We start from the raw sequence: 23,256 nt of genomic DNA on the forward strand, positions 1-23,256 counted from the left end.
CCAGTGAATGAGTTGAAGATCTTTTTGTTAATCATTGTTATAACCGTCTGTGCATAACTCAGACGCTTCAATAGACGTATGTTAAGAAACAATTAGGTATCTCTGGAAAATGCGTCGAGTCGTTTTCCTTAATCGAAAAGTGTTTCCCGCGCAAACGAAAATCTTCCGCGGTGGCTAACAATCGCGAATTTAACCGCTGCCATTGCGAAACGAAGAGTTCTTGCGTCTCTGATAAGACGACAAATTTCGTGGAAGTTCAGGTTCCATCGGTGCGAATGTGCGAACGGATGCACTCTACGCGCGTAACTTAGATCCCTGTAGGATAGCGTGTGTGCGGCCACAGTGTTGTCTGTATTAGAACGGGGCGGTTAGGGAGAGAGGGTCGATGGGGGGTGGTTACTGGGATTTTCAGTACGCGCGCGATCGCCGTGCCGAAAACACGGCTCCAACCTACCCGTTCCTAGTGACGATTAAACGTGACGATCTCTTCGGTGCCCTCTGCATTCCAAACGCGAATCGGGAGAAAGACGCTCTCCGTAACGCACTGAACAAATTTCGTACAGTGTTCGTGTCATGGAATGAAAAAAAAAAAAAAAAATGAAAAAGTGAATCGCCGGTATAGTGGCGAACGAACTATCAACTCAACACCGGGATGTACCCCGTGAGACGTTGAAGTATAATATATTAAAATTGAATTCGGTAGCAGATAGTCACGTAACATTCGTGTAAGTTTAAAAAAGGACGATGTTTGTAATAAAATAAACACAAAGTTAAAGTTTCAGGATAAGTCGAACGACGGATGACTTGTATGAAAATTTATATTAATATATTAAAATTAATGTATTAAAATTGAATTCGGTAGCAGATAGTTGCGTAAAATTCGTGAAAGTTTAAAAGAAAGACGATGTTTAAAATAAAATAAACGCGAACTTGAAGCTTGGGAATAAATCAAGAGACGGATGTCTCGTATGAAAATGTACTTTTCTAGCGATTGTAGAGTGAAGAGAGATATCATTAAATCGAATGAAATTAAACATACCTATGGATCCATCGATTCGTATCAACAGCGAATGTAAGTTTGGTAGTCGCGAATGTTGATCGGTGTCGAATGTTGAGCATTGAAATAAACGAAATAAACAGTATCTACGCTGGATAGTTGAGTGTGTGCATGAAGAATTACGAGACCGATGAGAACTGCAAACGAGCCGGAGCAGAGGAACACGAATTAGGTACGTACATGTGCGGATGGACGAAGAAATTCGCGACTACGATCAAAGGGAGCGTCACTTCCTTTTTTTCACGCACGAACGGTCGCGTTCTATTTCAAGGGAAATGAGTTTTCAAGAACATCGCAATTATATGCGGCGATTCGTGCACAGAACATCCCTTTTTCGTTTCACGGTTGTTGGCACTTCGAGGATAAGTCCGTCTGTGATGGATCATTATACCAGCACCGTTGTCAGGAGCTCGCAGTAAAGCTCGCGAACGTGTGAGCCGAGAACCTGTGTAAATCTGCGATCGATACATTTTAATCTCTGCATTCGAAGGTGATACATTTTATTCGAAGCACTTCTACCGTTCGTTTTGCCTCGTGCACCTTGGGAATTCGTTACATTGCTTCCGGACTGCTATGCGATATGTCTGGTATGTTGGAGTCACTCTCGAATGGGACATTCCCGAAACCTAAAAATTCCGAAAATGTTAAGACATTTGTCGTTCGAGCGCACTAGTTCAACCGCGATACGATACCACTTCTCAAAGATAGATTCGACGCTCGATCCTTCAACACATCGAACGAAATTAAACGTTTCCTTTCGAATGTTAGGTAGAGAAAAATAAAAGTAAATAATAATAATTTAAAAAGCAGGAATGGATGTTAGGTACAAAGAGTAACCTTTTTTTGGAATATAAACTTTATGATTAAATTTAATATTTCAACAAAGTTTAGATTAAAAATGTCGAAAAAACGACTAACAATTGACAACCTGACGAGCATGAATTGATGTTAACGCGTTCCGAAGCTGGACATCAGAAATTTGTATCGTTGGGGCGAAGATAAAAATGAAAAAATATGTTTCGAAATATCAATGTTGTAAATGTGTAATGTATAAAATAAAATGATTTGCATAATTTGATTTAATATATCGATGTTTCGTCAAATAATTCTAGTTTTTCATAAGATGAAGTATACGTACCTCTTAATTGTACAATGCGTTTGATAATTAGTCTCAATATTGCAGAAACAATAATTTGATTCATAGAGGGTTAGGTCTCATTTCACTCTTAAATCAGCACATGAAATTTAGTCGCCACAAATTTCGTTTACCGAAGCAAAAAAGCGATTCGAGTATTTTTCAATGTCAATTGACGAGTCGATACCGATGACGAATGCTGCACGAAACTGATTTGTGCTGTACTTTTAATTAGTCTCAACTTTGTTTCCACCAACATGTAGAAATTATGAAACAATATGATTTAGCAGGGTTTGCGTAACGACGCTAAAATTAAAAATATGGAAACTCTAGGAGAATGAGTAAATACCACTTCATTTTTGAAATTCCACCTTGGTGTTAGTTTTAGCATAATCAGAGAATTCATTAGTTGAAAGTACTACGCGCATTTTGTGTACGCCTGACGCCGGAGACATAATGTGCTTCGAGCAATATTTTATGCGCGAAATAAAATTACAATTGATGTTGGTGAATTAAGAAACCAAATTATAACACGGGCATTCGGAATTAGCATTACTTTAAATAATATAATTCCACATAGTGATACTTGTATTAATCACCTACTTGTTTAACTTTAGTAGTTTTTAGCGATATTGTGCACTCATATTCCAGAATATTTGTATTACTTTTATCATAGCTTGGTCGTTTCACGACTAACTATTATTAATACCTGGCACGATGAGTAGAACCTCCATTATCCTCAAGACAGGATATACAAATTACCTTAAAAAAATAAATTGCAGTTGTTTATTACATATCATTCTCTGGGTAAATTGAAACGAGAGGAAAATTATCTCAATAATTTAGCGCATTTCTTCATTCGCCATATTCACAGCCTTTCTGACCTGTGGGTTTGAATATTTTTTTTTTTTTATAAAGAAATAATAATAGCTCTTTCATTGCAGTTTTTTTGCTGAGATTCGTTTCATCTTGAGACTGTTCCTAAGGTAACGAATGCTTCAGACTAATTGGAGACGTTATTTTTAGAACCATCTTTAATTATACTTGTTTCTTCAATTCTGTTGTACCATTCCTGAATTCTTTCAATCTTTTCGATGCTTGGATAATCGAATGTTTGGTTGGACGCTTTTTGGATAATAAAGGTGATACTGTATTTTACCGTGGACTTAGCTTTTGTTTGCACGAATCGTCCAATGTTTACCCAAATATTTATAATATACGTCGATAAAATTACTGAATCGCGAAAATAAAATTTAATTGATCAAGGGAATTGGGTGAATACCGAAGTTATGATACAATTAAGCTAAGCTGATAGATATAATACTAAACTTTAGAGAGGCAGATATAATTTTAAGAATGATAGGGCTAGAACAAAAATTTGATAATAACAAAAAATCGTCCCTGACGAGGTTGAATCTTTGTTTGAAAGTTGTTGTATAGTTAGTGGAATTATTTTGAATTCATACTGTCTCTTTGAAATGTTGAGGCATGTTTCTCCTGTTTTATTAATAGACTTGTTTCTTTTTTATAGAAAGCACCTCTCGTATGGAAGAAACTTTTTCTAACAAATGCATTACGCCACAGTTGCCAACTTTTCTCATTTATTATATTTCTGCAAAACGTAAAATTAATTTTACCTATCCATCCATGAACTCGTTCACAACCATCTGTATTGATGCCGAGATTGGTAAATAAATATAGAATTGGCGTGTTGAAAAATCGTATTTTATTTCTAGAACTGTGCGTGTTCAGAGCTTATGGATTATCTAAACATCATTTTCATTTCAAGTTCCGTTACTGATAAGTGGAATATCTTGCGATGGGGCGTGGAAACGGTAAAAATTAATTGAAATTCGATAGCAACCTCTGCAAGCCATTGATACACAGACTTGGTTTCGGTCGTTGGTAGTGCCAGAGGAGAAAACATTGTAGTGCTGTGGGAAATCACCTATTGCCACTTATCGTTGGTAACGGTTACGACGTTGTGCTTCCATTCCAAAAAATCAGCAGACGCGCAGTACCACCGAATGGTAGAATTATTGATAAAAATCGAGATTTAATTACGAATTTCAAATGATTAAAAATCACTTGCTGAAAATAATAGCAGTAATTAAAATTTGACAAATTTCGTGAAATCATTTCCAAATTTCTGATTTAATATCACAACACGCAATAGGAATAATAGAAAATGGGAAAATACATGAGGATGTGCATAAATGTAAAATACACGTTACGCTGTCTAGAAGATAATACATACTTTCATTTCAATCTCAATTGTTCCTCTGAATCTGTAAAAATATGAATTTCCAATAAAAACTCGTAGTCTACTTATTGCTATTTAAAACTGTCCTACTAGTAATAAGAAGTTCTGCCACATTTTCAGATTTTTTACTTGGAAATTCATTAATCAACAAAATCAGAATTTTTGACTCAGAATTTCGGTTGAACACGAAAAATGTGCAATCCGTTGTAAAAATGGCTCCGGTTCCATTTCAAATACATCAAACTGATAAGAGAACGTATCAAAGCCGAAAACGTCAATTTTTATGAGATTTATGTGGTAAATAAATCGTAAAGAAAATTTATTAAAAAAAGCCCTCACACTGGAGGGCTGAAAATGTTTCTTCTTTTAAGATACTTACACATTTTGAAAATGAAAGGAATAGTCGAATGATGGTTTTGCAAAGTGTTGTCGTTCAATGTGAAATTCATTTACATGCAAACATTTCAGAAAATCTCAGGGACAGTGTAGTTTTCTCTCACTGAACAAATTTTAAAAATCGGTTCAGTAGTTCCGGAAATTACCCCCTACATACAAGCAAGCAAACTTTTCTTCTTTATAATAGTAGTATAGAATAAATACATTATATATTAGAATCAGTTACTGCATTTTTAAAATTGATTAAATATATAAAACACGTTATCCATACCTAAAGGGAGGGCAGATACTTTTGTAAATGACCGTATATCTAAGCAATAAATAGGAAACATTTATAAGTTCTGAGTTAAAAAAAATGACCATGCTCAAACATGATTTACCTATTCGTTCGATAACACGTGCTTTCCAGAGATGAAACTGTGTCCTGACATTTCAATAATGTCCACAATTATCATTTAAATAATTTTTCGATTTTTGTCAACCAAACGTGCAGCTGCTTGGAATACGTGAAAATGGAACCGTTCTTGAGCTTTGAGACACGATTGCGAGGAAAGTGGTTTCTGTTCAGTAGTATTACTACATCTTGATAACAGGGGGATTTCTTTTATCAGCGCAATTTCACCGAGTGCCACTGGCATTATGCCAGAAAAACGGTACTTTACATTGCCTCGTTAAATTTCCTATGAATACTCATTGTTAAAGACCACGGAAAGGATTCGCAAAGATTAAAGGATCGCGAACTGTTGTTTTTTTTTTTTCCATCTGTTTTCCCATCTATTGCGCGAGCTTAGAACTTTAACATTACGCGGACAGGAATGATTATGGAACCGAATTACGCCCTGGAACTTTGCGAAGTAACGTTAAGTACGCTTTAAAGGATACATAATAATTACTCGTTTGCTAAAATACTTAGCGTAATGTAACCGTAGTGCATGCGGACAAAGAACTTTTTGTACCTTCTTGGAAGTTTGCTAAACAGCCGCGACTCTACGACGCCGACGTAATGCGAGAGTTGCATTCAAAGCGCGGGAAGCTGTTTAACTAACAGTTATTCGAGTAGGTATTTCTTCTTTCGTTATACGTTTCGCTGGAATAGGGTCTCAATATTGTTTTGTATCGGAAAATGTTATCGGCTGTTGGACTTTCCTTATTCGTGAAACTTTCTCGATAACGATTTATTTGATGTTATTTGACCTTTTGAGAGATACTGATAGATACAGTACTGTGGAAAAGTTTTAGGGCACCATGTTAAGGTTAATTAACGAAATAAATAAGATAAAGGTAAATAGGAAATAAAACAGATTATTTAATGGATTTAAAGGAAAATTAAACATTAAAAGTATTGATTTGGCCTCCTGACAGTCCCCACCCCAATTTTTATTGCTACTGTGTGTCTTGACAATGCTTTTGACTTCAAACATCATCCCATAAAGGTCCGTGCTGCTACCCCCATTTAATTGTAATATAAGAGTAAACACCCTTAACTTTATTATTTTCATTCTTGATTAATATTTCAGATATTTAAATACGGATATTTCTATCCTTAATATTACAAATGTTTAATTATGTCGGACGTATTACATCTTGTCAGCGCGATTGCAACTTTTATATCATTTTTAATGAGTATACGCATACTTGTTGAAACTTGTTGCAACCGGAACGGACAGAACTTTCCGGTAGACGTAATATACAGGGTGTCCCAAAAAGTCGGGGAGGAGCCGGAAATGGGGGGGTAGCTGAGACGATTCTGAACAACAATTTCCTTTGCAAAAATGTCGGATGGGGCTTCGTTAAGGAGATATTAAGAGAAAACCCCGACCAATCAGAGCGCGCGTAGAACGTTGGAGCGGCCGCGGTAGCGAAGGCTACGCGCTAGGCGGCAGCGTCAATGTCCTTCGATGCACGTCGAGGTCACTTGTTCGCGTACAAGCGCGGCCGCCAGCGCATAGCCTTCGCTACCGCGGCCGCTCCAACGTTCTACGCGCGCTCTGATTGGTCGGGGTTTTCTCTTAATATCTCCTTAACGAAGCCCCATCCGACATTTTTGCAAAGGAAATTGTTGTTCAGAATCGTCTCGGCTACCCCCCATTTCCGGCTCCTCCTCGACTTTTGGGACACTCTGTATACGTAACGCGTAATAATCACGTAAATACGGATAACGGAAATTACGCGACATTGGCGAACGAACGATTTATTTAAAGAGGTGGAAGGTATATAGAAATAGGTAGAATTGAAAATGAACTCCACCATGCTAATGAATACGTCTTGCGGTATCTTGACTTTGTCCTTAATGAGTTGCCATCTTTTCCTAGCAGAGTTTCAGGCCAGCTAAATAGGTGGGTTAGTAAATAAAGACACAACATCAAAGGATACAAGATTCTAATCAAACCGAGAAAAATATGTTTATATCTTTAGCACTTTTAATTAAAACTATGCCATTTTTATGCTACTTCGTCGATAACATAATGATTCTTTCAAGATACTATTTATAAAATACGCGCAGAACATTTTTTCTGTGTATTTAAGACCGACCATAAGCCAACCTTGGAAGATTGCTAATTATAAGAGTAAATTCTATTAGTGATTTTTAGCAATTTCAGTAATTTTAGTAATTTTAGCAGCTTTCGTAATTTTAGGACATCTCGAGAACTACTCATTGGATTAACTTGAAATTCGCAGAAAATATTTTCAAGATATTATACTTGAAGAATATGCAAAGAAAAATCAATTTTTTGAACATTCTGACTAGACTTAATCCCTTGAAGCTCATATACATAACATAGATTTTTAATTAAATCTACAAAACAGTTCAATTCAATACAATTTCATCTGTATCTACACATATAACATCCATATTCCCTTATAAAAATAACGAAATTATTTTGCAAGATTTCTGTTATTTGAAATAAATGGATACTTCGTTTACTTTCAGATAAAATAATCAAATATTATTTATAGAAATTATCCTTTATTTTCACTGTACACAAGATCTCCCCAGTTCTCTAATTAAATATTCAGTTACCTGATGAAATGTTCATCTACATCTACGAAAACATCAAAGGGTTCCCAGTATTGATATGACGGCGATTAAACAAGATGCAGATTGCAGAAATTCAGTTGAGAACGGAATAGTAGATCACGAAACGATTCAAAGGAATTTAAATACCTTTTGTAACGAATAACGCTTGTTGTTGAAACCGGCAAGCAGTAGCGTTTGTCATTATTTTACACTTGCAAGCTTTTATATTGATGTTGTTATAAGTCAAAGTGTCGAGATGACTCAAAGGAATTTAAATATTACATTTTGTAATTAATAACGCTTGCGTTGATATTGACGAGCTGTGTCTGATAATCGACGCGGACCTTGTATAAAAAGTTTAATGATCGCTGCACATTTTAATGAAAATACTAGTCAATGTATGTACATCTCACGTTAGATGTGATAAATAGTGCGATATGTCGTTCTTGAGATATCGCGTCCTATTGTTCGACGTGACGAGTAAGTAAACGAATTATAGCGATTCAGTTCAGTAAATATTAGCAGTTGCTTTAAGTTTTCAAATACAATGGAAACTGTAGCACAGCTTCATCGTTTACTTGGAACCGAGGCATGAATCGATTTACCCCCTTTTGTCTCTTCTCGGCTTCAAGACGATTGTACCTTAGAGCAATACACTTGCAGATTATGCGAGATTATATCAATGAATGCAGGGATGAGTTTAAGTGAAAGTAAATGCAGATATGAAGAGAACGTCGTTCAAACTTCCACATAGTTTGTGTTTCTCGCATTTGAAATAAAGGTTTTTCTAGACGAGACATTAGGATTTTATTTTTTAATAACAAAATACACCCTCTTTCGCGTGTAATTCAAATCAGATGATTTATTAACAAACAAAACCTTTTTTTTTTTAAAAACCCTTTAAATAAGGTCTTTCGATAAGGGCTGGTGAATGTTTTCACGATTTATTGGGTTATCAACACTGGCATCACAGTCGTGGGTTCGAATCTCCGTACCTTATTCTTCGTTTCAACTTCTACAATGTCATAAATTATCAAAATAAATTACTTGTTACTTTAATTTATCGAACTCGTACAAAGAAACATTAATTTTACAAATGAGCCTTTGGACAGCCAGAAATTCGCACTTTTCGAACGAGTAACATGTAAATGAGATTAAAATGACCAAAATTTGCATACAGGAGTTATTTTTAGCGAGAACCAACGCGGTATTAATGGATTTTCACGAGATGTCATATGAAGCTTGGAATCATAAAAAGTTGTGGGGTAATGAATTTGCATAATAATTTTGCACAGCAGGTAGCGGAAACTCTTTCTGTACTGCATACAATACTAGCATGCAGTGATTGCGATGATGCCGACGTGATAGAATGGTTTCAATGTGATAAAACTTCTATTCATTGACCATAGTAGTGCTTCGATTAATCAAGTGGGAGATGAATATAATGGCAATGCTGACGTTCTTCAATATTTCGAAGCTTTTAAAGGCTGTATAAATAGAGATGAGATGGTACGAGTCACAACAAAAATAAATCTTTACAAAATTAAATCTGTTAACAGAATCGTATAATTTAGCAGTAAAGAAGATTCGGGATCCTTAAAACTTTATCCGAATTATTCGAATCTCCGTGTCTTGCTTTATTTTTCGTAGTGGGTCTTACAGTACTATTGTTACGAAATCACTCGGTATGAGTGGTTGATTTATGTTATTTAACGAAATTTCACGGAAGAATAGGATGCACGGATGCTCGATTTCTTAATTGGTAGGAAAACGGGTACTTGGGTCGACCGAGAACAAAGTTTCGCCGTACAAACTTAACCGGAACTTCGAAAAATAAATGGTAGCCCGAGGTGAGTAACGGCGATAGGATTAAATTGAAAGAAAACAAAGCAATACGAGAGGGAATATGAAGAAACTAAGGTCAGAACGAGTTGTTAGTGCATTCACGGGTCAGTGATAACGTGGCGTTCGGGATTTCCTCGCTTTGGTGATACCGAACGTAATAAATTTTCACTAATTCTTCGAATACTCGAATAAAGCGGCACTGCTACGGAGGTATAATCCCCGTACACTTTTCGACTCTATTCCCTCAACACCACTAATCCTTTCAAACAGATATTTCTTATCCAACAGGCTTGTGCATGTTTCATATTAAATTTAATTGTCAGGCGTGAGCAAATTTTAATCGAAGTTGAAGATAAAAACTATCAATCCGACATAATTGATCATTTCACTTAAGCAACTTTCCAAAATGGGACCCCACAATGTAGTTTTTTAATAACGAATTACGCCATTAGCTTTCGCGTGTAATTGTCGAAAGAATGGCGTAAAAATTTTCTTAAAAAAGAAAGGCCTAAAGCTCCTTTTACTTTTCCTACTTATTAATGGTGCAAAACAATTTTATGTCACGATGAAACAGAAAATTTTCAAATAATTTAGAGTTCAGTAGAATATATAGTTTGGAATTTTCAATACTGTATTTTACATAATTTGGTATTAGGGATTATGCAAACAACAGCGTAATTTGAAAAGCTCTTCCAGGAATTCAAATTATGTAATTATTTTCCAAGTCAATAGCTATTTCAAAGAGCCAATCGATACTTGGCTACAATAATAATTAACCACGTATCAATATAGGACGTTTTGATACTTGGCTGATATCGAACATGGACTTCATCCTAGAAGAATTATTTACTATTTAAACAGTGTTTGTATGTTTATTTTGTTGGGCATACCCCATTTTACGACTAGACAACACTTCATAGACATCGCGTATTTTGTTATTTAAACGGATGGAAGAAATGCAAACTACTTGTAATTTTGAATCGATATTCGCGCTATTTTCAGTGCTATTGAGAACAAAGTTTACATAATTAATAGTAAACTCGTCAACCTGCATAAGAATTATCTTCTTGCACGATCATATTCTTCTATTATCGTATGAATATGTGCATTATTCATGTAATCGGTTTCCTACTTTCTTTATCATCCCCTGAATCCATGTCCCATGTGTTCCTGTCCTAGTTCACGTAATTATTTCCTGACGCAGGAACACCAGTTTTTCATATTATCGACAAACCTAAAATCAAATCGATCAAACACTCTTAATTAAGAAAACAGGCATTTTATTTGAACTTAAACAAAGTCCGATCGTTTAAACAAATAATTACGTTTTTAGCAATAGAACTATCTCTTTAAAATTAATAGGAGATATCAAGCGAAAACCCCGACCAATCAGAGCGCGCGTAGACCGTTCGAGCGGCCGCGGTAGCGAAGGATACGCGCCGACGGCCGCGCCTGTACGCGAACAAGTGACCTCGACGTGCATCGAAGGACATTGGCGCTGCCGCCTAGCGCGTAGCCTTCGCTACCGCGGCCGCTCCAACGGTCTACGCGCGCTCTGATTGGTCGGGGTTTTCTCTTAATATCTCCTTAACGAAGCCCCCATCGACATTTTTGCAAAGGAAATTGTTGTTCAGAATCGTCACAGCTACCCCCCATTTCCGGCTCCTCCCCGACTTTTGGGACACCCTGTATATTAGCCGTAATTCAATTACTATAACTGTAATCAGTATCTAGTAATGTTACTTTTGACGTTAGACTCCATACGTGCATGTTTGTAAGCGAACAATTCAGAATGGCGGGAAAAAGGAGATTTTCTTGGTCGGTTAGCAATGTGCTAAAATACGCTATGCGCATCTAAAACTCCACTTGATACCCTCCAAAAGGGTCGAGTTTTAGGAGGAGACGCGCACTTGCAAGCCTTCGAGATTCGTCGATGCCACTCCGGAGGCACATCGCCCATAAGCGAGTGGATTCCGTGGTATGGTCGAAGCCATTGGTCGAAATTTGTATTCATCTCATGAATTCCATCCGCTCACGTTCGGAAAATTAAATAATCCATACTTATATCAAGTACGTAATCTGTTCAAGAAAACGTACATTATATTAATCGATATTATATTAAACGTACATTATATTATCGATACCGATATCGATATTTAAAATTCCAATGCTTGACTACCCATTTAACCGATCTTTCGCGAAGAATCACTTAAAGCTTCGAAGCAGTTCGTACGCTAATGATTCAGTCGGAATGCTTGAAATTTTCAGCACATCGACGGTACAACTGGCGTCGTATGAACTGTCTCGCGCAATGCTCTCATGAGAAATAATTAAACGAGCGAAGCACCATTAAGGGACCAGCGAATCCTCTGTCGAGTCTGTGAAATATTGCTCCGCGACTCGGTTCTTCTGGTGGTTGAATTTTTATTTCGCAGAGTATAACACCCTCGGTTTCTTGCTCAGACTTCGTTCCAACTTTTGGCAAATATCAAATGGCCTCGACTATGTCGACCAAGATCCTATCATGGCGTTCCGAACATGTTTACCGGATGTTTTTGGCCGAACAGAACTTGGCCGGACTTTGCCACACTTTTTGCCGTACAGGGTGTCCCGCGGAACTTGGACTGGATGTAACGTGAAATGGCTTGGGACACGAAAGAAAGGCGCGAGACAAAACCGAACGGTGTCAGATACTAAATCCTGTGTCACTGTTGTTTATTTAAATGCATCCATGGACAGGGAAATTGCTCTTTGTCGACGAATGGGATGTCACAGGCAAGGACAGATTGCATTTGCATATGTTCAATTTACATAATCGTTTCGGTTTAAATCTACAAATATAAGTACAAATAATGGAAGAAAAGTGAAAATATAAATACATAAAGTAACGATGGAAGAAGAAACAAAGGTGACGTTGAAAAGATAAATAGAAAAGTAATTACCGAATATAAAAGAAGCGGAGTACAGGATTTAGAAGCAGCTATTGTTTAAAAATCAAATGAAGTTTATTCAATGTGACAAACTTTATAACAGTACGAATGATTAAAAATGTGCAACGTACATTATATATTTTTTTCTTTTCAGTAATATTACTTATCTGGTCCTTTGGACATCGTTATATAGAATGTTAATAAATAAAAAGATACATATAGCGCTTTTTTAAAAACAATGAAATTTCAGCACCTGAAATTTTTAAATCTGGAAAAACACCACATGTGCAACAGGGTACAATAAATATGACAATAATTTAGTGAACAATAAATATTTTGTTTTGAAATTAACAGTTGTTTATAATAACTTAGTATTATTTGTTTTACAAAATATATCAAAATACTTTAAAAAAAAAAAATCATTCGAAATATGCATTCCTTCTGAGCGAATCTAACCCCTTAAAAGGTGGAAAGGTTGTGTAACAAAGTCAATAAAGATATATCAAAATTCAAACGTGTTTTTCAATTTTTCCCCAAAATTGCCATGAACTTTCTAGATAACTGAATAAAGTAAATAAATAAACAAACAATGTAATTAATAATATAATTCCAAAAATTTTAAGGTCTGTGATTCAGAACGTATTTCCTCGCACGAATACCAAGTATTATATCGGCATCGAATTGCCCCAATTAACGGTCACACTGATACTAATAGACACGGTTTACTGTTCACAACAAGCAGATACGGAGGATACAACAATTTATAGTATGCGTGAGTGAACTACGGGACGTGGTTCCTCCAAAGAGTGTCCGTGAGGTGGCTTATAAAGGGCGAGAACAAAAGGAGACGGAATGGGCGAGTGTCCGATCTATTTGTCGCTAGAGCGGGTTTGTATGCTTTTTCGTGTCGCTAGAGGCGATTCAAACGGCCAACTGTCCAGCGATGCGTTCAACAATGTCGCTAGGGTTAGCGTCGCTGCGGTAACTCATGCTACCGTCTCCATAAACGTTCTCCCGACTCGGCCCACACGGAATCCTTACAAATGTTTTTTGTACTAACTCGTAAATCAGCATTCGCGTATATCACTGAGGCATATGGCATAAATAAATAGCGTTGTTAAAATTACCCCTATAAATTATATCATATGGAGTAATCAACTGTATTTACGTTAACTTGGTTGCATGTGATTAAAGTGGAGAGGTAAGAAAACAATTCAACGTATATTATGATTAAATGACGTACAATGCATTATGTTTGTGTAATCGATAACTGCTCGAAAAATATAAAAGTTATAGGCAAATGTTAAGAGTATCCTAACAGGAGTTTCGAGGGTTTTGTTGTTTAATAAAACGTAAGTGGTTCGGAATATATTCTACTTTGTATTTTACGGGAAAGAACAAATAATTGCAAATATAATTGCGCGTGTTACCATCTTTCGGGCATTTTCGCCGAGAAGGTAATAATAGTCCAACACTTTGACACCGAAAGACAAACCTTTCTCGCGACAATACCTTTAAAACAATTCCAGGGGGTGCATTCTGTACAGGGCATCAAGGAGAGTCGTTCCAAAGGATTTTTTTATTTTTTCAACCCCTTCCATCACCTCTGGAAGCTTCAGAAATCCCGTTTTTCTGCACCACCCCCTTAACAGGGGTGAATTAACTCCTTCGCATCAATCCTAGCCAATGCAACTTTGCACACGGCCAGAGGACACTTCAAAACTACCGCTGACGAAGTTTCACGTAAATCGGTTGAAAACTCCCATATTTATGACGTTTTGAAGAAGTGTCTCCATTTTTCTGAGGGCCAGTGTATTATTGTTCTTTTCATTTTTACATATTACTAAGGCTGAGAATGTTTATACAAATTCACATGTTTGTATGTACAAACATGTTTGTAGAAGGACAGAAACTTAAATGAAAGTATTGTAGGAGTCTAAACGAAAAATAAGGCACGGGGATTCCACGCCACGATTCTCGGATCCACAGTCGAGCGCTTTACCTACGCGACCAATCCCGTAGCCTACGTTTCGTGTTCTTATTTTACTCCTTATTGTTGGGTATGGGAGGGGCGGATACTACACTCGGCCATCGAATGTCCGTCTTCTCGGGTTTTGCGTCTCAACAGCAGTGCGCGCCTTCCCTCTTTCGCCGTTTCTCCTCTTTCTGGGAGTCCCACTCCGACAACACCTCAAGTAGCCCCTTCCCTGGAGTGTACTCCCCCCACTCTTTCTCTCTCGACGCCTCACTGCTGCCCGCTCGACCGTCAACACGACACCGTCCTTCGTTTCTCATTGTTGGTCATCGTCACTCATCGTCACTGGCCGGTCCTCTTCGGTATAGTTGCCGCTGTAACCCCCCATCCCGGACGAGCCCCCACATGTAGGAGTCTAAACGAAAAATAAGGCACGGGGATTCGAAGCCACGATCCTCGGATCCACAGTCGAACGCTTTATCTACGCGACCAATCCCGTACCCTACGTTTCGTGTTCTTATTTGACTCCTTATTGTTGGGTATGGGAGGCGCGGACACTACAGTATGTTATGTCTTCTAGACGTTGTAACGTGTATTTTATTATTTATAGTTTATGTATGTGCATTTGTGCACATCTATGTATATTTTCGCATATTTACATACGTCATAAGTACGTGAATATCCGCTGACCACATATTACTGACTTGTATATTTCGCACAAATGTATATTTCCTATGTGGTTCCCATTATGCTGTTGTTTAAACTTTCTTTAATAACATAAAATTATTATACATTCGTATTCATTTTCCAATGGCAATAGTATAAAAAGTAAATAGAATTGCTTTCTACGAGCAAGCGTATCGTTAACGTAGGTACAAAAGTATATAAAGTATGTCAATAACATTGAACTAGTAGTTTGATTTTGCATCGCGCACGTGCAGGCATATACAAACTAGATTTTCGGCTCATAATTTATGAAACACTCCAAGAACTTCTCGAAGAAGTTGAGACAGTATACAATACATTTGCACTTTTACGTTCCCAACCTAATCTAAACTTTAAATCGTGTTCGGCAAGCCCTACTCTTGTAGAATTTGATTAGCTTTCAACCGAATAAGTGCCTTTACTTTAGTTTAATAATCCATTACAGTTTATAGATGCATTGCCTCGTTTTGCGAGTTATTGAAGGAGAATTCAGTTAAATTTCAATCGACTTTGTGACAAAATAAGGTTTCAAAGTAAATTGTATATTATAACGCCTGTTTATACAAGGGCATAATACACGAAGTACATACAATATTGTTAACAGTTTTGTTCTGATACCTAATTTCATTATTTCGAATTATTTGGTATTTTGTGCAAATAACGACATTTTAAATATGTTACACGAGGAATGATTCGAAATTCGTTTTCAACGTAAATAAGTTCGTCAATCAAATTCGTTTTAATATTTGCAATAATAATAAAGAAATATAATGTACAAAATAGAATAAAGAAGGTAGATATAATTTGCACACTAGTTCTTGGGTTACTTACAAATTATACAAAGACTGGGGAATATCGTATACAAATTAAAATAGTACAGAAATATTTGACTTACAAGTGTAACGTTGCATTCTGAGGGAATTGATTTAAAAAATTTGTCAAACGAATCCATTGAAATATTATTTTAAAATTCACAAATATGTGAGTTGGAGTTCAGTGTTGATTAAAAAACAAAATATCCTAGTTTCGCTTTTTCGTTTATACAGGGTGTCCCAAAAGTCGGGGAGGAGCCGGAAATGGGGGGGTAGCTGAGACGATTCTGAACGACAATTTCCTTTGCAAAAATGTCGGATGGGGCTTCGTTAAGGAGATATTAAGAGAAAACCCCGACCAATCAGAGCGCGCGTAGACCGTTCGAGCGGTCGCGATAGCGAAGGCTACGCGCTAGGCGGCAGCGTCAATGTCCTTCGATGCACGTCGAGGTCACTTGTCGCGTACAGGCGCGGCCGTCAGCGCGTAGCCTTCGCTACCCCGGCCGCTCGAACGGTCTACGCGCGCTCTGATTGGTCGGAGTTTTCTCTTAATATCTCCTTAACGAAGCCCCATCCGACATTTTTGCAAAGGAAATTGTTGTTCAGAATCGTCTCGGCTACCCCCCATTTCCGGCTCCTCCCCGACTTTTGGGACACCCTGTATAAGAATATTGAATATCCATCTGTAGAAAAGTATTGGTGTCAATTGGGGGCGGACGAAATTTGGAGATGAAATATCTCCGACTTTTCTGGACTTTCGTACATTCTTACCTAAAAGATCTTTTCATGCGATGATACGTTCACTAACTTCTTTTTTTATAGACACATTGTATCTCTGTAGTATTTGAACTAATATTTAAGTTTAAAATTATGAGTCTTTTCTTAAAAATATAGTACAATTTGTGTCTTGTACTTACAGTGCTTCACAGATAACTATCTTCAAATGCTTAATTTGAAGCAAAATATACTACAAGAAGATATTATTTTTGAACTCGTAAATATCACGATAAGGAAAACTTTGCAATATATTTTGCATTTTTCCTGACAATATGAAATAGCAAGACATGTAAAACCAATGTACTGTTTGACTTTTCAACTCATTGTGACAGCCTCCTTCGGTAATGTAGGAGTCTAAACGAAAAATAAGGCACGGAATATCGAACCCACGATCTTCGGATCCACAGTCTATCGCTTTTCCTACACGACTAATCCTGCACCCTACGATTCGTGTTCTTCTTTGACATCATAATGAATATACATAATTGACATCACAATGAACTATTAAAAGCCGCAGTGCGGCCCGTTTTGGATGACCGACGTTTGTGGTCGGTGAACTATCCTCCATTCATGCTGCGCTATTCGGATGAAGCCTACAAACGAATTGCCAGGTTTCATAGTCGTTTCAGTGGTGCCATTTAGTACTCTGAAAGAGTCTACCTGACCACATCTATATATTGATATAAGCAATGAAAATATCCGATATTTTCAGTTTCCTATAGCGGACTGTACATTGTACATTGTAATGTACATCAACTTTAAAATTATTTTTTTTTTCATCAAATCACACATACATATAATCTTGACTCATTTTTCTTTTATTCAAACAATCGCACATTTGGCAAAATGCGATATTAGATTAAGAGTATAGATTACGAAAAGCTTTGAAACGATGCCAAAAGAAACTTTTATGATCGAGGAATTTATTTGTAATTAGGTGCAGTGTATGCCGTAATACGATCAAAATGGCAATTTATTCTGACATCGATCGAGTATCGATGAGACATCGATGATACTCCCTACACGTATAGGCGTGATATTGAAAATTGCTGGAAACCGCAGAGCCTCTATCAAGAGTCCTTTTGTCAAAGACGATATCCTGCCAAAGTACATATAGCACAGTCTACTAATTTAGAGAAACTGAATTATTATCATTCAGCACCTTTTATCGTATATGTATTTGCTCGTACATGCTATATGAAGATGCCGGATGCTGCACTATGCAATTACAAATTAACGGAATATAGCTAACCATTGATAGTTAGTTCAGTTGAAGTTTAATTCAATATTGTATAACGATCTTAAACTTATATGCACAGACATATACATATAATATGTATAGTATGTACAATCTGAGGATAATTAAATTTATTTCATTGGTAAGTCGGTATAAAACCCTAGAATAATCATTAAGTATTGTCTAACGCGATGCCTGATAGTATATTTGATATAATAGTATGAAACTTATCCCTGACATGATACCTTATACTCATCGAGAAGTTGCAATCTTGTCATAATTAGCTATTGTTCAAGTAACAAGACTCGAATGTCTCGAGGTAAGGTCCTCGGCGCTTCATTGTATTAACACAGCTGTACAATACGGTTTTAATGTCTACAATTAGGTGGTATTGATTTTTGGTAAGTTATTTTGGCCGAACGAAGCTATTATAATGAAGTGCTTCCGTTCGTGTCTTTAGAAATATAATATTCCTACGTATTGGAAAAAAAAAAAATAAAATGGACATTTGAGGAATTTCCTTTCGAGAAAGATCCTTCAACCTCTCCAAAAGAAACCAAATATTATTGAGAAATAAAATCGGATCAAACAGAATAGAATTTCGTTGTGTGAAAGGAACACCTTCTGTAGGAATTGTATTATATTTCATATTACTGAATATAAAACACACCTAGTGTCTGATCGTTATCTCATTCTTCTTCAGCTCATTGGCACGCAGCGTAACGCATGGGATTTTTGCTTCTTTTTAATTATTTAACCATGTTCGTCAACCGTGATCAAGTACGATAACTTATTTTAAAAGTAATAGATCGCACTTCAAAATAAATGAATGCCAGGAAATAAAATTTACATACAAATGGATTTTGTGGTAGGTGGAAGTTAAGACTGAGAATTAATTTGTACACCAAAATCACCTGCGTCAGCGGATAACTTTCTTTTTTTTTTGCACGCGTGCATATTATTTTGTAAACAAATGACGAAATGTTTTTTACCAACAAAAATTTTTTTCATTTACTTTCCTTAATCATAGCTTTTAGGGGAAAAAACATTCACTCAACTTTATACAATAGTTCCTGAGAAAAAAATGATTGAAAATATGCTTTTTTTTTGTGCATTCACGGTGAAATGCCCCCTTAAATAAACTCACCCACTTGGCTCTCTGACCACTCGGTCGTTAAAATCAGGACACTCGTTCTCGAATATCTATCTGTTACATCATTTGGCATCTGAGCGTTTCGCTCTTTTTTGTCTCTCTCTCTCTCTCTCTCTCTCTCTCTCTCTCTCTCTCTCTCTCTTTTCTTGCTTGGAGTATATTTTCTCTCCGTCTTTAGGATACACTTCGACTACTTTATACTCAGCGCAATTCCCCTTTTGTCTTCTGGAATACATTCACTCCCTTCTCAACCTTAGCCATTCTCTGCGATGAAGTGTCATCATTGGTGTTCTCTGTCCCGTGTGGTGAAGGATGCTCCTACTTCATTTTTAACAGAAATCGCAGGGTCCTGGCAATACGAGAGCACACGGCAGTAAGATTCGAGCTTGGATTCTCCTAGAGCTGGTGTTTGCTGACCCGTCGCTTTCAAACTGCGGCCATTATCAGCTCTCTTATATTCTGGTCTTCCTGGTTTCTTATCCCAGACTGGTAGTCCCGATTCCACAACAATTTGCTGAGCCAAAAAATAGAAAATTGCCTTAACGCGATAAAAGCAGATCCCAGGCAGCAAACAAGTGAATCGAAACAATAGGAAAGGTATGAAAGAGACACACATAATGCTTTGGCACAAAGGACTGAGCCACATATAGTCTCGCGCAATATTGCAAAAACTCGATATAAATACACCCAAGAAGTGTTCAAAAGAGAGCGAATGACTTTGTATCATGCAATTCTCGAATTCACAAAAAGGTATTTAATAGGATGGTATAAAATAAAAAAATTTCAGCCAAATAAAGAATGGTCGGATCCAAAAGTGTTCGAAATGGCTTGAAATGGCCCGTATGTTTTGAATGTAATGTATCAAATTGTTATTCAAAATGCGGCTACGTCTTCGAATTTGATTTTTTACATTTACATTATAAATTGCTGCATTTCAATTATCGAATCCTTTTCAAAGTGTAATATTTCATACATAACTCATTATATTTGCTAAATAATTTTTGTAATTAATGATGTTTGAATCATTGTTGTAAACAATAAGTTTGTTCTAGTGAAAACGAGGATATACGTATTCGGAAAGAGAACTGGTAGATATCGGAAATTTTAACCCATCGCTTGAATTACCGGACTGAATTGAAGCGATTCGTAATTCTATCTGATTCCAAACACGGGGAAGTAACACAAGTCTGTTTGATTGACGTGTGAATCCAATCTTACCTTTCTATCGTCTGGAAAAAAGAACTACGAACACGCTGTTCCCGTATTTCTAATATACTTTTTTTACGATTTTCACGTCAACTCAAAGTTTAAAAACGATTTATATTTACCGAAAATTCAAAAAAATATTAATAGTAACAACATAACAACATGTGTTTATTAAATTAACCCTTTGACCGCGGGACGATTTCTGTTGGAAATTCTAAGAGGCGTAGAGGTGTGAATTTGAACAAAATGTCAGCTTATAGGGTACGATAAGACGGAACTTTTTTCTATTTACAGTTTGTTCATAAGACGTTAAATTTCAAAAATAAAAATTAAAAACTTAAAAGACCTTTCTCCTGAGATCTTGTAGTGGTCTGACCCTGTTGCTGTTTCTTTAAAGAAAGAAAAAACAACAGATGAACAATCGAATTTAAAAAGCACATCACTTTATAGAGAATGACAAAACGAACCTTTTTTTATATGTATAGTTTATTCATACGACGTTTAGTTTCAGAGATAAAAATTAAAAATTTAGACCTTTTTCTTGTTTGAACTTCAATTTTTTCAAGTTTGTACGTATTTGTATGTATATAAAGATTGCTTTCCTATATTTCATTAATACTCTCTGGCACTATAGTGTGAAATAAAGTATACTTCGAATATTTCGCTTGAGCCTTCGTGTACCTTTATTATTTACATAACAAGCATAAATCGAAATTGGAATTTTTATTATCATTTATGTGAGATAAATTCCTTCTGAAGAAATATTCGCGACGACTGTAGGAGCTCTGAAAACATCTCCGTTATTTTTCCTTTGAGATAACTGAAAGAGTAGATGTTGAAACCTTTTGAATGTTAAAAATCACGTCGAACTTTCTCGCTTTCAATTCGTAAAAGAGAGAATTATCGTAGAGATAAATCAGGTGGAATACGACGGGTGGCTAAGCGTCGCGACACCCTTTGTGACCAAAAAACTGACGGCTTATTGTTACTCCGCCGCGGTTTCTCGACGAGAGCGTGAAAAAGTTACTGGTCCCCTGTGGCACGCCAGCTACTGACATACCTATTCTATTTAAATCAGAGTGAGTACAGCTATATAAATAATGCTTCAATCGAAAACCACCGTTCTGTTTCGGCGAATAGTGTCACGAATACCGTTTGTACAAAAACAGCTTTAGATGAGTTCAAATTATTTATAAAATTATGATAAAATTTATTGAAAGACTTTCTTGACACTATTGGAGACTGAAGTTGGACAGAGCTTTTCAATTTTTGTAGCCTTTTTGTTATTTTGCATTTTTTAATTGCACCACCTGGAAATACCTAAAAAATGGTAGCATAACTTAACGGGTAGATCCTGTATACAAAAAGAATCGCTTCAAAAAAAAAAAGAACAACAAAAAAATTATGATGTTTCCAATCAATCGAATTTCTAACGTACAATGATATTATACAGTGTTTATCGTAATATAATTATATTCTAATTTATAACTGTTATAACATCATTTCAGTTCTTGTAATTGTTTTCAACCTCTGGTCTCTAGCAGTATCAATGTTGTTACCTCTTACATCATGTTCTTTGCTGAAGTCTACTGCAATCCACTAGAGACACGACTTCTCCAATTTCAATTGACAGTGGAAAGACTAACAGAGATCAGACCTATAGTGGTACCGTTTCAAACGTGTCTGGTTGTATGACAGAACAAATTGATGCCCGTTGCGACAGTGTAACAGAGGAGAGAAAATAGAACAGGTTCTAGCCAGCGGGTAGATGTGTCGGATCGGTCAAAATAATTAAAAACGACTACAGTCGAATCAACTCTTTCGACGAATCATCTTTAGAAGGATCGATGCGCTAAATTTTTCTGATTTTAACTAAATCTCTCTTGATACGATGATCTATTCCTTCGACTATTTCGCATCCTTAGTTTTTTCCATCTTTCTATTCAACTCTCTCTTTCTGCCTCTGTCTCTGATGAGTTGGTGACTCCCTGCGACACTAACCTCTTTTCTTTGATCGCGTCTCGACGTCGGACGTTCCTTTATGCCGTCGTCCTCAATAGTTACTTCGCAATATCACTACCCGTTTCGAGAATATCTTGCAATTCTTTCAAATCTAGGCTTCCTTGCTCCGATATTTACTGTTTGCGTCATTATTCAAAGTAATAAAATGTAACGATATTGAAGATGCTACGTATTTCTACGCGAAATGGCGAAGTCCTTTTCGAAAGCGTAAAACGACGTGAAACCTGTATTAGTTCTGTTTAGATAACGTCGATGGATATTGGAAACGAAATCGTTCAATATGCATGTACACGTATTTTTATTGGTTATCAAAGCCGTTCGTGTATGTACATAGAAATGGTGCAACTTCCATATATATAAGTACATAATCCCCTCAGAGTTCACAGAGAATGTTTGATCGTATGCGTACCCTAGGCTATTTCATATTCGCGATAATCTTTCGGCAATTTTAACTCCTATCGTTAAAACTAAATTTCTAAAAAAATTGTGTAATTCTTTTTCATTCTTTGTGTTATACAATTTAGAACAATTGCTTTCGATGTATTTAACAGTTTTGCAGATGATCATCTTTGATCGATACATTTGTACAAAATTAATTCGATGAATTAATAATGGCTGTAAAAAAAGTAGGCCATGATGCTTAGAATTATTTACTTTCAAACAAAATCCACATTCCTCAGTGTTTATTGTAAAAGATTTTCAACTGGTATACGTAGTTGAATGG

The 23,256-nt window shown here is 36.4% G+C and overlaps 1 protein-coding gene across 3 annotated transcripts in view; it reads left to right on the plus strand.

The window, feature by feature from the left end:
* The first annotated feature begins 502 nt into the window (after positions 1-502).
* LOC128891146 (octopamine receptor 1-like) overlaps positions 503-23,256 on the plus strand; it is a 117,799-nt gene continuing 95,045 nt past the window's right edge. The window contains exons 1-2 of one of the 3 annotated variants that reach the window (XM_054150394.1): positions 503-725; positions 777-1,229. The gene's annotated coding sequence lies outside the window, so the exon portion shown is untranslated. Of the gene's footprint in view, positions 1,230-23,256 lie in introns of all 3 variants that reach the window. The other 2 variants (XM_054150395.1, XM_054150396.1) reach the window with 2 other exon arrangements.

Source organism: Hylaeus anthracinus, unplaced genomic scaffold (genome assembly GCF_026225885.1).
Source record: "Hylaeus anthracinus isolate JK02 unplaced genomic scaffold, UHH_iyHylAnth1.0_haploid 12001, whole genome shotgun sequence".
In the NCBI taxonomy this organism is placed as follows: Eukaryota; Metazoa; Arthropoda; class Insecta; order Hymenoptera; family Colletidae; genus Hylaeus; species Hylaeus anthracinus.